Source organism: Crocodylus porosus, unplaced genomic scaffold (assembly GCF_001723895.1).
Source record: "Crocodylus porosus isolate Cpor-Errol unplaced genomic scaffold, CroPor_comp1, whole genome shotgun sequence".
In the NCBI taxonomy this organism is placed as follows: domain Eukaryota; kingdom Metazoa; phylum Chordata; order Crocodylia; family Crocodylidae; genus Crocodylus; species Crocodylus porosus.
In genome coordinates this window covers 671,719-686,129 of record NW_017728935.1, presented here as the reverse complement: position 1 = coordinate 686,129, position 14,411 = coordinate 671,719, and the positions used below count along the sequence as shown (strand labels likewise).

Here is a 14,411-nt window from a genome sequence, read left to right as displayed (position 1 = left end):
CACCTTTGGAAAAAAAACCTTGTCATCTACTCAGGAAAAGCACCATGTCTGCACTACTTATCATGAGTCCAAGTATTAAGATAGCACAAGTGTCCTCGCACACACATGTCCAGTTCATCCCTCTTGAGCAAAGCACTTAAGTTTGTGCTTAATAGTAAGCACACACTTAGTCCCGTTGACTTCAAATTAAGCACATACTTAAGTGTCTGTGGGTCCTCTGGCTGAGCTGCAACCAGAGCCTATATCTATTTAGAACAGGATAATTATGTACATAAGGACCCTAAGTAATAATGACACACAAGCCTGTTTTGTAACCATTGCCCTCGCCTCCTCATCTTCCCCGGTGTATTGCTGACACTCGTTGCCTCTTGTTAAAAATTGTTGATAATAAGCTTTCAAGCAGGGGTGGATTATTTTTCCTAGTGGTCAGCCAAGCACCTAGGACCATACATGCAATAAATAATATCAGTTAGCCAGAATTCCTCTTAGGAGGGGCAGATCTGACTGGGGAAGTTTGGGAAGTCCCAGCTGCAACGACACATGAAATAAGCCATCGATCGGGGCACCGTGTCCGGCCGGCAACGAGTCTCGCTGTAAACAAGCAGAGCTTTATTCTGCAAAGATTTGGAAGCAGAAAATGCTGGGTTGGTAGTTGTGGGAGCACAGCGTGGGGAGAGCATCCCCTACGCTGACAAATCCCACCCCCACCCTTCCAATTACAGTGCTGGCTTTTGGGGTACCAATGCTCATCTGGAGGGTACCAGGCTGAGACCCAAGCAGCTCATTTCATGGTCTGCCACCACACAGCAACGATTCCCAGCCACAGGGTTGCATTTGAGAGGCTGGGAAGCTACCCGTTTCCCCGAGCCGTCCAGTTCGTCCTTGTCCCCCCGCTTCACTGTGCTCTAAATCTTGACAAAATTTGGTATTTCAATCTGGGGGCTCAGTCTTGCAAACTGCTGGGAACCCCCAAACCCACCCCCTTGAGGGCCCAGGGTGCTGCCCAGTTCTCTGAAAGGAACTAGTCGCGTGCTTAGACTATTGACCTGCTTAAATGTTAAACAGGGGCTTGTTGCGAGATAATGAGCTTGGGAAGCCAGGAGACGGTTAAATGCTCCAGCAGGAGGGGAAGATACAGGTCTAACTGCCAGCTTAACTGCCAGCGCCTGATTAGATCAGGATGCTGATTTACCCCAGTGTTTATCTAAATCTTATATACCCAGACAAGCTGAGCCTGCACTATCTGCCACAATCTCCGGAGTCTGCATCGCCGCATGTGACAAAGCAGCACGGGACTTGCACAGCTGAGGCTGCCGGTGAGGGCACTTGTCTTCCAGGGCTAAAAAGGGTGCAGCAGACTCAGCTTCGTCTCCCAGCAGCAGTTATGGGAGGCCAGTTTGCCCTGCTGCTATGGGGGCAGACAGCGGCTCTAAAGGCAAGGGAGCGCTCCCCAAGGAAGTTGCATCTTCTCAGAGCTGACGTGAGGACCTTGATTCACAGCCCCTGGTGCAGGGGCATGCCAGGGATTCATAGATGTTTGGGTCAGAAGGGACCTTAGCAGATCACCGAGTCCGACCCCAATGTAGCCGGCGTTTTTTGGATCCACTGACTTCCTGCAAGTGATGCACTTTCTAGAACAGGGCAGCTGCCACCCAGGGCTGCTCTCACTTATCCTGGAGACTGCGCCAGCCCAGGGGCAGCGAAAAACCTGGGAGAGGCAGAAGCGCCCTGAAACCCATCCTGCTCCTGGCCTGCTCGCTGTGCGCAGCGCCTCCTTAGAGGCACGGAGCGTCTAACCCTTCCGGTGTAATGTCAGCTCCACAACCCAAGTTTAGGCAAATCACCTCCATCCCCTGCTAAGTGGGAAAATAAAGTCTACCTCTGGCAGCGCACCCAGGCACGTCCAGGAGCCCAGCTATTTATACAGCACTTTGAGATCCCCTGGATAAAACAGGCTGTCTGAAGGCAAGGTGATAGCACTTCCAGTGAGGACTCACTACCGTTTTGTGGGGAAGGATGGGAGACATTTTTGCTGGAAGCTGCAGGCTTAGGACATTTCAACCTGTGATGCACTGCACCCCCAGCCCCGACCCCTCCATGCCAGTGTAGACTGATGCTCCTGGAGTAGGAAGTGCAGATAATTGCATCTGACGTACCTTTAGAGAGGGGTGGGGGGGGAAAAAATCACCACCAGAGCAAACAAAGGCAGCGCCCAGCTGTGCTGACTGCTTACACTCAGGGTGGCCAGAGCAGGAGGCTACGCTTCAGGGCTTATCTGCTTTCTCGCTAAACAGGAAATGTATTTTTGTCTCATACATTTTTCCTCTTAGGAGAAGCAGCCAGGAGCTGAGATTCTCATAACACAAGGGCTCTTAATGCCATTTCTAGATAAACTCATGGGCAGAGGTTCAGGGCAGCAGCTGGCAGCAGTAACAACAGACCCTTTTGAGTGCGCAGCCACTGACTTAGGTGTCCATGTGTGGACGCAGGAACCTAACAGCCCCGCCCATATTATGGTAGTATCTAAAGGCCAAGGTTGGAATTGTACTTCTGAAGGCTGCATGTAAATACAGTGTCCCAAAGATAAGCACATGAGCCTCGTATGCATGTGCACACAACCTTTTGCAAGCAAGGCAAGCAGGAGACGAACAGATCCCGAGATGACAACCCCATGCAGGCATCTCTATGCTTTGGGGACAGTCATTTCAGCCTATTTACACATGGGCAACCTACAGCAGCAGCACCCAGGTAGCTGAGGAGCACAAGGTACCACAGAGGCTGCTCGAGAAACCCACGCCTCCAAACACCAGTGATTTGCTACGCAGCAAATCCTGCCCTGTATTTGTTGTGGGGCTTTCAAGAGGGCTCAGCACTCCCGGGGGGCCCAGGTTCCCAGGAGAGCTCAGCCTACTAGTACAGCCGACTCAAAAGAGGAAGTTTTTTCTTTGAAAAAGTGTTTTGTCCAACAACACCCCGTAAAAAATATTAACTGAAAACTAAGCGTTTCATTTTGAGAGTTTGCCATTTCCCACAGACAACAGCCACATACAAATAATCGCGTGGTCAGAAGAAATAGCACCCAATTTTCTATTAAGAGACAATTTTGCTGGAAAATGTTCAGTCTGCCCCAGCGCTGAGTTTTGGAAATTGTCCAGCAGTATCCCAGTGGGAGCTGTCCAGGGCTGGAGAACATGGCCCCTGTTGTGGGTATCCATCACTTAGAAACCTCGCAAGCCCCACGGCAGGGACGGAGGAGACGGCAGGGGCCGACAACCCCCTGCCTTCTCACTTTCTGCGGCCTTGACTCCCTCCTCCTGCTGGTCTTCCCTGGAAGCAGGCCCCCCCAGACACTGCTGTGTGCAGCTGTCTTTTAAAGAAGGAATCACTGTGCAACACTTACCAGATTAGCAGGACTTCCGCAGCCAAGCAAATAAACTTGCTCCCTTGGTCAATATCCTTATTGATGTTGGAAGAGCTCCCACTGTTTGCAGTTCAAAGTCATTGTCGCTGCTGGGAGCGCCAAAAAGAGAAGGTGCTCACGGAGCTGGGTTTCTTGGTTGTCGTTCTGTTTTGCTAAGCAGGGTTTGAAATCCAAGCACGTATTCCACCTGCTGAGTGTGGGATCAGTACCCGAGTTTGAATCTGCGGGTCTCCAGACTCCCTCCTGAAGCCCCATAGCATGCTTTGTTATCCTTGCCAACTGCTAATGCACAGATCCCAGTTTGAACAGGGCTGCCATGAACCATTGCTGTCCTTTGCCCTACCCACAAGCTCCCCTGCCAGGTGTCAGGTCACTGGTGCGAACGTGCAAGCTGCTTCAGGGGAAAGAACCAACCTGAGCATCGGTGCACAATGCAACCAGGGCAGTTTGCAAGCCACCTTCCTGCTAACTGCTCCTGCACCTGGCAGAGGATTTTTGCTGAGCACCTCCGGTTTCCAGGTAGGTCAGCATCTCCAGTTTGTTACCCTGTGTATATCCAGAATGAGTTCCAAGGTAATGGATTTACATCAGTGGAAACCTGGTATAAGAGAATGGGGAATCCAGCTCCTTACTTCCACCCCAGAAGGGGAGCAGAGCATCCCAGGGGGCTTTAGCAGCCCCTCCAGTCTCTGGAGCTGTACACTCAACTTCCACTGCTTCTGTGAACTTTAACTCAGGCCCTTCCATAATCAGGCTGTCACTACTCATTACACACAGGCTGATTACTTACACCTGGCTTCCAGTACCAGCGAGCCTTTAACCCTTAGCACTGTGAGTTTATATTGCAGAGACCAAAAGAAACGCAAAACCCTACAACTCTTGGATCACAGATGATACTTTTTATTAGACCTACAAAAAATTGCAATAAATAAATAAAATTATCTTTTGTAGAGACCAGCACTTACTCCGCTCCATCCCCTAAGCTAAAGGCATCCCTGCCACCAATTAAAGATTTTTTTTTGTTGCAAAAATCGTGTTGGTCTAATAAAAGATAACCCTGCTACGAGTCCTGGTTGCCTTTTCCTCTAGACCAATACGGCTACAACCTGGATCCCTGCCGCCACACACTTCCAACCCTCTCCCTTCTCTAACACTCATGACCCTATGACTCCCCTTGCCCCTGCAAATGAGGCAGGGAGCCTCAAATTCGTTGCTCACGGTCTTTAGCATGAAGCTGCTCTGCGTACCAGCCTGGGAGGAGCCCATCCCCAGCCTCTGCTCCAGACATTCAGGGCCCACCTCTCCCTGCTGCTTGGGTGCAAGGAGTAGGTAGGTCCTAGTGGGAAGAAGCAGGTAGATGGGTCAGCTGATGTGCTAGAGCCGCCTCACCGCCCTTGGGAGTTTCCATCCAGCCCTTGCAGGGATGCTACCCAGGCCTTAGCACTATGGACATACTCCTCTGGGAGGGATCTATTTTGTAGCTGGGTTGGTCTGGGAAAACGAGAGAAACACAAAACTCTAAAACTCTTGGTCTCGAGGTGAAGAAAGATTTTTTTTTTTTTTACTATTTTTAGCTGGTCTACTACAAGGTATCACCTCTAGGAAGGAGGCCTGCCAGCCCTTTTCAGTCCAAAGACAATAGCTAGAGGGTCTCAAAGGTAGAGATGAAAGTATCTACAGGGGGAAAAAACTTGAAGAGGAAACCTGCTTGCACCAGCTGTATAGGAGGAAGCCACCGGCCTCACGAGATCCAGCTGCACGTGGTTTTCTACAACCTTTCAATCAGGGATGGAAAAAGGGCTTCACAGGAGCCATCCCTTGTGAGGCAAACACATTCCCTGCTACCAGCAGGGAAATCCCCGCGCAGGGAGCTGCACAGTCTGACTTGCAAGGGTTAGGGAACCCTTGCTTTGAAGACTGGCCCCCAAGCATCTTGCATCCAGCACCAGGAAGGAGTGATCATTTGAAAACGCAGGCTGAACTCAGATAACCTTGCTGAACGTGCAAGGTGTGCACACAGCCTCATCACCAGCAGCCAGCGAGAGCCTCAGAAATTGGTGGGAAGCAGCGGCAAAGCTACTTTGGCTGAGCTGCTTCTATGAAAGGCACCCTGCTCTCCAGCAGGACTCGCTCCAGCTCACCCTGGGTGTTTATGCAGCTTCATTTCCTCTGTGACACAGGTGCACTGTGTTGTGAGTGCCTGTCACTGGGCCTGAACAATATGCCTGGCTACAGGGAAGGGCTCCTGAGCAACGGGCGGTGGAGGAGACCTAAAGCGCACCCACACAGCAGCCCCAGCGAGCTGCCCTGCTGCGTCACCACGGCAGGGCTGGGGCTCCCGTGGTCCCACCCGCTCCGCGCTGCCTGCGGGTGCCAACAAGGGGGTGTCAAAGGGCGGATCCTTGTTGCTCGTGGGTGGAGCAGCCCGTGCTGGGGCGGGTGCAGGATTTCCAGCTTGCCAGGGCATGGTTTACAATTTAAGAGCGTGGCTTGAGCAAAGCGCAGTCAGACTTCACGCTTGCTGTTCGGAACAGCTCTGTCCAAGCCGGGTATCACCTCCCCGCATGGCAGAGGCGCTTGCGTTTCCTCCCATTAGTCTTGCGAAGACAAGGGAACAGATTCCCTTCTGCCTCCTGTCCCAAAGAAACGGTGAGCTCCCATCCCCAGCCGTCCCATGAAGCAATAGCCAACATTTTTCATGGGCATGCTACAAAGGAGCCTCGCACCCTCCCGGAGTGCCACTCTGATGCTTTACCTCTTCCCAGTCCGCTGCTTTGGTGTCTGCCCCATCACCTGTTCTGCTTTCTGCTTCTTGTCTGATCTTCTGCTCTGCTTTCTGCTTCCAGTCCTGTCTGCTGCCCGACCGCTTCCTGAACTGCATTGTGCCAGGTCCAGAGTCTACCCGAGCCGCAGATGCTGTCAAGCCTGTTTGCTCAGCCACTTTCAAATGATGCCCTCCCCCACGCACACACACGTGCCATCGGGGGTGCACTCAGACACGCGGCCGACGAAGCGGAGGGTCTCAATGCCTCTATGCTCCCTAAAGTGAATCCAGTCAGACGAGCTCAGCAAACTCCTTTATAAGAGTTACAGCAGCACACAGGGACCGGTACTATGCCAGCAAAAAGTCAGGGGAGAGCTCCATAGCACGGATGCAGCACTAGGCTACTAGAAGCAGTGAGGCTACCCCTCTCGCAAGCCTCGCCAAGGGGGGCTGCCGGGAGCGAAGAGTGGGGACGTGCTCAGTAGCACGTGCTGCTTCTGCCGTCCTGGCTCCGTGCAGAGGCCTGTGAGCAGCCCATAAGAGGGTGCGGTGAATTGGGGCAATGCTAGGGCTGCTCCGATTTACACCAGGTGGCGTTTCACCTGGTGCTGCCCAGGACGCCGTCCTGCCTCCTTGCAGCACGGCGCAGTACAGCACAGGACTGCAACCGAGACACTTTTGGGCTCGTGCCCAGGCTCCACCCAGGCCAGGGCCCCTAGCATCCCACCTGGTTCCCCACCATCTTCCAAAGGGGCCAGATTTCCCTGCAATTTTCCTGTAGGTCCATGGGAAAGGAGCTAGGAAGAGGTAGCATTGTGGACCACTGGCTAAGGAAAAGGATAGACAGTCCCAAGACAAAGTGTGTATCCCTGGCTCTACGAAGCTACTGTCTCACCTCCTTCCTCGGTGCCTCAGTTTCCCTCTCCTGCTGGGTATTCCCACCCTGAAGCGAAGTTTTGTGGCTCCTTTAGTTAATTACTGAAAAGTGCCCTGAGGTCCTCCCAGAACAAGGGCAAAGCCTAGGGACATGCTTAGGTGCTTCTGCAGGGCCTCTCGGTGATTCTTCGCAGCTCCCAGGGGCCCCATCAGAGCCAGCATCCCATTGTGCTCCACCCCATACAGACACAGAAGAGCCCACCCCAAAGAGCACCCAGTCTAAGCATAAAGTAGCACACAGAAGGATGCAAAACTCACCCGGAGGGGTCCAGGCAGGGCTATCAGGAAACACCTAGCCCCCATGCCTCCTTGCCCCAGCAGTGTCCTGCCAAGCAGATTGCAACAGAACCGTACTTGCAATTCTGTTTGAAGTTCAGCCCTGTGCACACAGTCCCCACCCTCAGAGCCCGGGAGGAAGATTTTCCTCACAGCCAGAGCTAAGATCCTTTCAGGATGTGTGAGCCTCGCTTTATTTATAGCTATATATTTTAATTAAACACAGAGATTGGGGAAAGGATACAAATGGAGGTGGGGGCGGGCGCAGGGGGAGGACAAGCATATGCTCCTGCAGCCGTTAACTTCAGAGGGACCTAATTAAAAGAGAAAGAAGATGGATCCTGCCTCCCAGCTGCTGGCCAGGAAGATCTAGAGCAGCCAGACGACGAGTCTGGGCCAGCGACCCTGCGACAAACCACGGGGCACATGGAAAAGAGTTTGCACTACGCAGGGCTGTAACAAAACTGCCTGCAGAGAGGGATGTGGCCATTTCCCCAGCCTTCTCACATCCCCGATTCCCACTTCCAGGAGAGACTTGTTCCCCAAATCTCCCTTGGGCCAGGGGCCCGGAGGCCAAGCACCCGTCTCCCCTCTTTGGCAGACTGCTGCTTATTTCTCTCATCTCTTTGGCAGGTGAGACTCTTTGAGTAGATGCAATATCTTTTATTAGACCAACTGAGTAGTCGGGGGGAAGTTCTTAGCGAGCTTTTGGGCGCAATCACCTTTCTTCAGGCATGGGGAGTCTCTGCTGTCCTTATTTCTCTGTGCACTTTATGATCTTCCTTGCTGCGCAGGGCTTTCGCCCCTTTGCCCCTGAAGAGCGGCATCCTCCTGTCACAAGTTCAGTGGCAAACCTAAAGGCTGTGCTCCCCCCTGGCTTTTCACCCTAATCCACTCACCCTGGAGCTGACCACCATAAGGGAAATAGTTATCTTGGGGCCGCGGCAACTCAGAGCCCTCCTCACCAGTTGGCCAGCTTCCCTGCTGTACAGGAACACGGGGAAAGGAGGCCCTAAGGGCTTCGGAGCAGGGGCCAGGGGCCTCCGACTGCTTTGCACCAGGCTGGGACACAGACCGGTCCTCCGTTACACAGCTTGTACTAGACAGCTTTGCCTCCTGAGCCGTCTCCTCCTGCGGCAGCTGACCCCGGTGGGAGCCACAAACACGACTCCCGGGGAGCGAAGCAACAGCCGAGCCATGGCACCCTGTACCAGGCAGCCTGCTCGCGTGCTGCCCTTCCGGCCGCAGCAGGTAGCCACGCTCTGCTGTATGAGAGCAAAGATGGGGGCTGCTAGAAGAGGGAGATCTGCTTTGCATGGAGAGCACAGGGAAGGCCTTATCTCTACGGTTCAAGGGGAGCCCACCTCGGAGACATGGTTAGAGAAACAAGCTAGGGCCCTGTTAGAGCCAGAGCTGTATTTAAAACTGGAGCAATTGGAAGTTTAGGTCCATACCTAGCCCAGGCATGGTTTTTCCTTAACGTCATTTCAATCCCAGCATGGAGGAGAGGAGTCTTGAATGAAACCAAGAAGCCCACATTAAACAAACCCCTGGTTCCCTCTCACTTCTGCACACGCGCGGAGCAGCGTGTCAGACTCCACCCGTGCTCGTAACACCCTGAGAGAGGTGGAGGAGCAGGCCAATACTAATATTCAACCATCGCCCTGCGCTTGTAGGTCCATGAATACTTACAGACACACAAACCGATCCGGGAGCATAACACAGACATGCGTCTCTGGTCAGAGTACTGCTGTTACCATCCTACAAGTCCCATCTCCTACCGCATGCAGCCTTCAAAGGCTGTAGTGTTGTCAGTCGTGTTCTGCAGTTTCTTGTGGGAAAGCCATGGCAAAGAGCAAGTTTATCCTCCGGTTTAATCTGTCTAGATAGGCAACTTGTGGACTCAGCCATGGGTGTGTGAGCAGGGACTCCCTATCAAGGGATTGCCCAGGTGCTGCTTGTGATGTCCTGTGAGAAATTCTGGAAGCCTGTCAAGGACTGGTGTGTGCAGAGTAACTACAAGTTATGCTTGGAAAATACCTCGAGTCCCGATTGCCGATTTCTCTTCTTATAGGAGACTGACCTGCAGGACTCCAGCGCGTGCTCCTGGCAACACACCACAGACACACGTGCACATGTGAGCCTTTTCTAAACCCACCACAACTTTTCATCCTGCTAACCTGAACGATGCTTCAGCTCCCAGTCTGAAGCAGAACAGTCTGTTTTAAAGCCTAGCTTAAAGGCAAATTGGTAAAAGCAACCCAGAAGCCTGTGGGCTAAAGTGCTGTCTTGTGTCTGAATGAGCACATGTGAAGCGCGGGCTGCAATGAGGAAGCATTGCCCGGAGAGCTTGCTCCTGCAATCTAACTGCAAGGCTGGTAGTAGCGGTGCAGAGGACAATGGCTGCACTGAGTCACAGTGACTGGATGAAGTAGGAAACCTAGAACAGTGAATCAACAAGGAAATATCTGCAAAAACCACCCTGGCCATTTTTCTGCAGGAGAAATTTGCCATCAAACCAGCTAATCAGGAATCATATCTTTCTCTAATTCCCCCTTTCCTGCTTCTTCTCTCGTATAAGGACTCGATGGCAAGATAAGATGTTTGCTTCAGGTAAACAGCAGGGACCCTGTTTATAGCTCACGGTGCAAATATTTTCCAGCGTGTTTATTCTGAACTGTTTGCACCACACGAGCAGGAAATGATTGCAGAAGAAAGGCGCCCCGGCTATGTTCAAAGTGCTGGCTGGAAGCAGCTGCTCAACATGCTAAATCCTTGTCTATGCCCTTTTAGGACACGTAGGATCACAGTATTAGAAAGGAAGAAGACCACTAAGGGGCAGGATACAGCCTTCAAAGAAGGGTTGTTAAACAGATCCTACAGGAGCATTAACAGAACAGCCCCCGTATCCTACAAAGAGACGTGGAATATAGGACGAGTAGAGAAGAAGGTCCAGAAACCCATGAGAAGTAATGTTGTCTACCCGCAGCCCAAGACAGCTCGGCACTGACTACAGGTGCTGCAGATCTCATGGACTTAACCCCATCCTAAGCTTCGTCTTCTCTTTATGGGTTTCTCCAGTTAAATTTTCAATCCTTTGCCATCATGTTTCCCCCACCCCGCTTGCCAGCTCATTTTTTTAGGAGGCGGCAAGTTGTGCCCACAGCTCTTGAGAAAACTACCTTTTGGTCAGCTCAAGTTAAACGTGGTGTATTGGGCCCAAGTTTAAAAAAAGGCAAATCTCAACCACAATATCACAGGGTCACTACCACTCAACACATCCATTACTGAGGAAAGAAAGGAAACATTGTTGGTGGGTGGGGGGTCAGCGTACACATGCATCACATGAAACCCCATAGCAGCTGTCTAAGACGGACTTTGTTTGCTAGCGAGCGCGCTCAGGTTGATGTGATGGGCACTGTCAGAATGGGATCCAAGTACTTCCCGTAGCAGCAACAGACAATATACTATTATATATTTATGTTTCTCAAGCTGTATCTGAGGCTCTGATGATCCTTTCCTAGCATTCATTAGGCCGTCTTATCACCCGCTGAGGATGAAATGTTTATACCCACTGGACAGCTGGAAAAAGCCTTCAGGACCCAGATGCTATTCTTCCATCCAGAACAGCGGTAGGTGAATTCCAGCTTGGACTCTGATGCGGTCAGAAACAAGGACTTGGGTCCTGTTTACCACACTTCACAGCTACGCTTGAACGCCTGGTTCTTTTCAGCGTGTTGACAGTGCCTTCCAGCACATAGTCAGCAATCAAGGAGTTAAGTGTGTCAAATTAATTTTTAAAGAACAAGGGAGCACGGGCATCTCTTGCTTGTCAGGGTTGGAAGATGACCAAACACGCAACTTGCACATGACCAATGTTATCTTGCTAGAACAGACCTGCTTGGAAAGAGATTTGAACAGAGAGGAGACAGCAAGTATCGACTGCTAAAAGAGGCTTCTGCTTTTGTGTCCGACTCTATAGCACAAAAGTCCTTCTGCTGCCCTTACAAGTCTTTGATGCATATGGGGAAGTTTTTTCTCTCTCTCTCTCTCTCTCTCTCTCTTTTTTGGCTGATGGCAGTGTTTCTAAGATGAAACTAGACGGAACAAAGCACTGTGACCTGGTTTTCAAAGGTGGCCATCTCCCACTGAAGTCAACTCAGGAAACTGTCAGTGCTTAGATGCCCTGAAAAACAGATCAGGCCATTAGAGAGAGACCCTATGTTGAAAAATTCTCCACCAGCAGAAGATGGATGTGATGACCTATAAGGTACATTCCCCCTCTAATAATCCTCTGTACTTCCCTCAGCATCTTCCACAATAGGAGCTCAAAGCCTGCTAGGTGAATATAGATTATACACACACATTCTTCTTTCATATAAAATGATATAGATATAGATACACACGCATCATTTTATATGAAAGAATATATATTCTTTTTACAAGTAGACAAAGCATCGAGATGTTCAGCAATTATTCCAGGGAAATAGGAAATGAAACTTAGATCAGCTCACTTCTGTGGTTAGGGCTGGAGAACAGGTCTGGCTAAATATTAAGTCCAACGCGATGTCAAATGCTCTAGTTTACATGAGAGACGGCAGTGGCTACAGTCTTACATTAATGCACCTTTATATGGATTTTGCAGCCATTTAAAATTGTTTACAAAAATGGACTAAAATGATTTATACTCTGGCCGACGCACTACTTTGTGCCAAGCCTCTTAAACCAGTTCATAGCTTAACAGACCCTGCCAGTTATGTAAAGATATTAAAAGGCTTGTATGAAAAGGATATCCTTTATCAGGTGGAACATAAAATGTGCAAATACAAGCCAGATACAACTTTAAGTACACCAGCCATCAAAAAAAAAAAAGTAAATAAGACGACACATGAACTTTATGGAACCAGTCATACTTAGCACTCTGAAGTGCTTTTATGTTAAATCCATTCCTAAAATATCCCAGGGATTTGGCAACTGTATTAACCCCATTGTACAGATATGGCAACCAAAATACAATGGATGTATGACTCAAAGATCCCATTAACCAGACCACACTTAAACACTGAAAAGGGAAAAAAAAGATCATTACCCCTGACAGCACTTCCTCCCTCTCGGCATCCTCCTTTCAGCACAAAAATGTAAGGCTTTATGGGTAACATTAAGTCACCTGTTGAGGTCACTTACAGTACCAGTGTATTTCAGAGGCTAAACCTAGTGAAGTAGCTAGAGTCATTTTTGAAAACGTTATTCAAATCTTATTTACGCCACTTGCACGCATCTTTCCATAACTAGAACTGGCCAAATCCTACTCTGAGCCATCAGCTCAGCAACAGCCGATTTGAAATGTAGCAAACATAAACCACGGGTCAATTTTAGTCTTTTTCTGAAAACCCAGAACATTCAGAGAAAAGCCAAAACCAGGGATATTGAGAACCCAGGCCTGGTAGCAAAGATGCTTGCACTAATCCTTGTTACCCCACTGACACATGACAACTTTGGCCAAAGCCCTTCAACTTTTGTTTCCGCCTCATCCCCTGAAAGCTGCAGGGCTGAGGAAAGGCTTTGGGATCTATGGTTCAGTGACAGCAGCAGAAAGTGCAAAGTGTTAACTTCGTCTCTCAGAATAAGACGGAGGAGTTCTCATGACCCAAAACACTCCCATTCATCAAAAATGTTTGAAAGGGAAAATGTCTGCAGTGCACAAAGTTAACAGACCCCAGTGTTAAGAGAAGCTGCTAATTGATAACGCTAACCAGAAACTCCTAACGAGGCCAAGTGTCTAGATAGAACTGCTCAAGAAACAAAAGTGTGATCACAAAATATTTATTGCTACTGCTGGGAACTACCTCTTATCTACTCAGAGCACAAACGGTGTTATTTCACACTCATAGACTCATTTAATCTGAAAGACAAGGCAATTATTTAAAATATATATTCTGGAATATATGCATATGCCCAATACTAGAATTTGAAAATGAGCTTAAAACTAGATTTGAATCTCAAGACGGTAAATGAAAAGCCAGAAAAGAGTCTCCCCCAAGTTTGTTTCTCCATTATTATAGGGCCTTTCCATTACCCATGTGCAGAACAAACATGAAGTCAGCTAGAACTGTAGAAATATAAGCAAGGACTGACGGAAACAGAGGGAGCTCTCTCGTTAGTGAGTTTAAATGGAGCTATAGCTTATATCCACCTCTTTTGTTCACGACAGGGGACTGGGGTCCATTGCAAATCCACAGGAGGGATTTACAGCACTTGAACAGTAACCCACACCCATGCAGGAAAAAATACAAGTCCAGCATTTCTTGGTCTACATTAAGCTGGAGATATTCAGTAGTCAAGAGTGGTTATTGCCAACCTAACTTGTGATAGTCTCAGATCCCCACTTGATGGATCTCAGGTTAGGAGCATTTAAAGCTCTTTAAAAAAAAAAAAAAAAAAAAAATCAATGCACAGGAGAGATAATGCATTAAAGCAACAGCTTCTCCTCTTCAGATCTGTACCTCTTCCCTACCCCATGCGCTCCTGAGCAATCTGCGCTCCCCCCACCGCCAGAAGTGCAGGGAGCCCAGGCATCACTAACGTCTTTCCTGGATTTATCTCGAGCGCATGTCACATGTCCCTCCCCGTCTCTTCCATAGCCCATCCTATTGAAACCACACCTAAAAAACCGTCAGTTGCTGGAGGTTTGCCTAGAAGTTTAATTTCTGGGGCACTTCCACCTCTGTTCTAGCGATGAGGAGGCAGACGTGCAGGTATCTGGTACAGTAGGAGCAGAATGATGCGTTTTTGAAGCAGACCTCCTGTTCCACTGTTAGGTACAAGGTCCCAAACTGCTTCACGGCCTCACGCCATCATCAGCCCTGGTTTGCTAAGAGGAAATCCACTCTTGCCTGGAAGGTGGACTTTATCTTTCATTTCATTGCTATTTTGTAACTGAATACTGTGCAAGCACTGGGACAGCCTTTTTATACAGGACTTGGACTCGGACTTGACGGTTGCTAGGGGGAAGCT

The 14,411-nt window shown here is 49.7% G+C and overlaps 1 protein-coding gene across 1 annotated transcript in view; it reads right to left on the bottom strand.

Moving 5' to 3' along the window:
- The window catches only part of SLC45A3 (solute carrier family 45 member 3), a 38,919-nt gene extending 35,134 nt beyond the window's left edge, over nt 1-3,785 (bottom strand). Inside the window, exon 1 of the mRNA XM_019546549.1 lies at nt 3,401-3,785. The gene's annotated coding sequence lies outside the window, so the exon portion shown is untranslated. The remainder of the gene's footprint in view (nt 1-3,400) is intronic.
- Between the last annotated feature and the right edge of the window lie 10,626 nt (nt 3,786-14,411).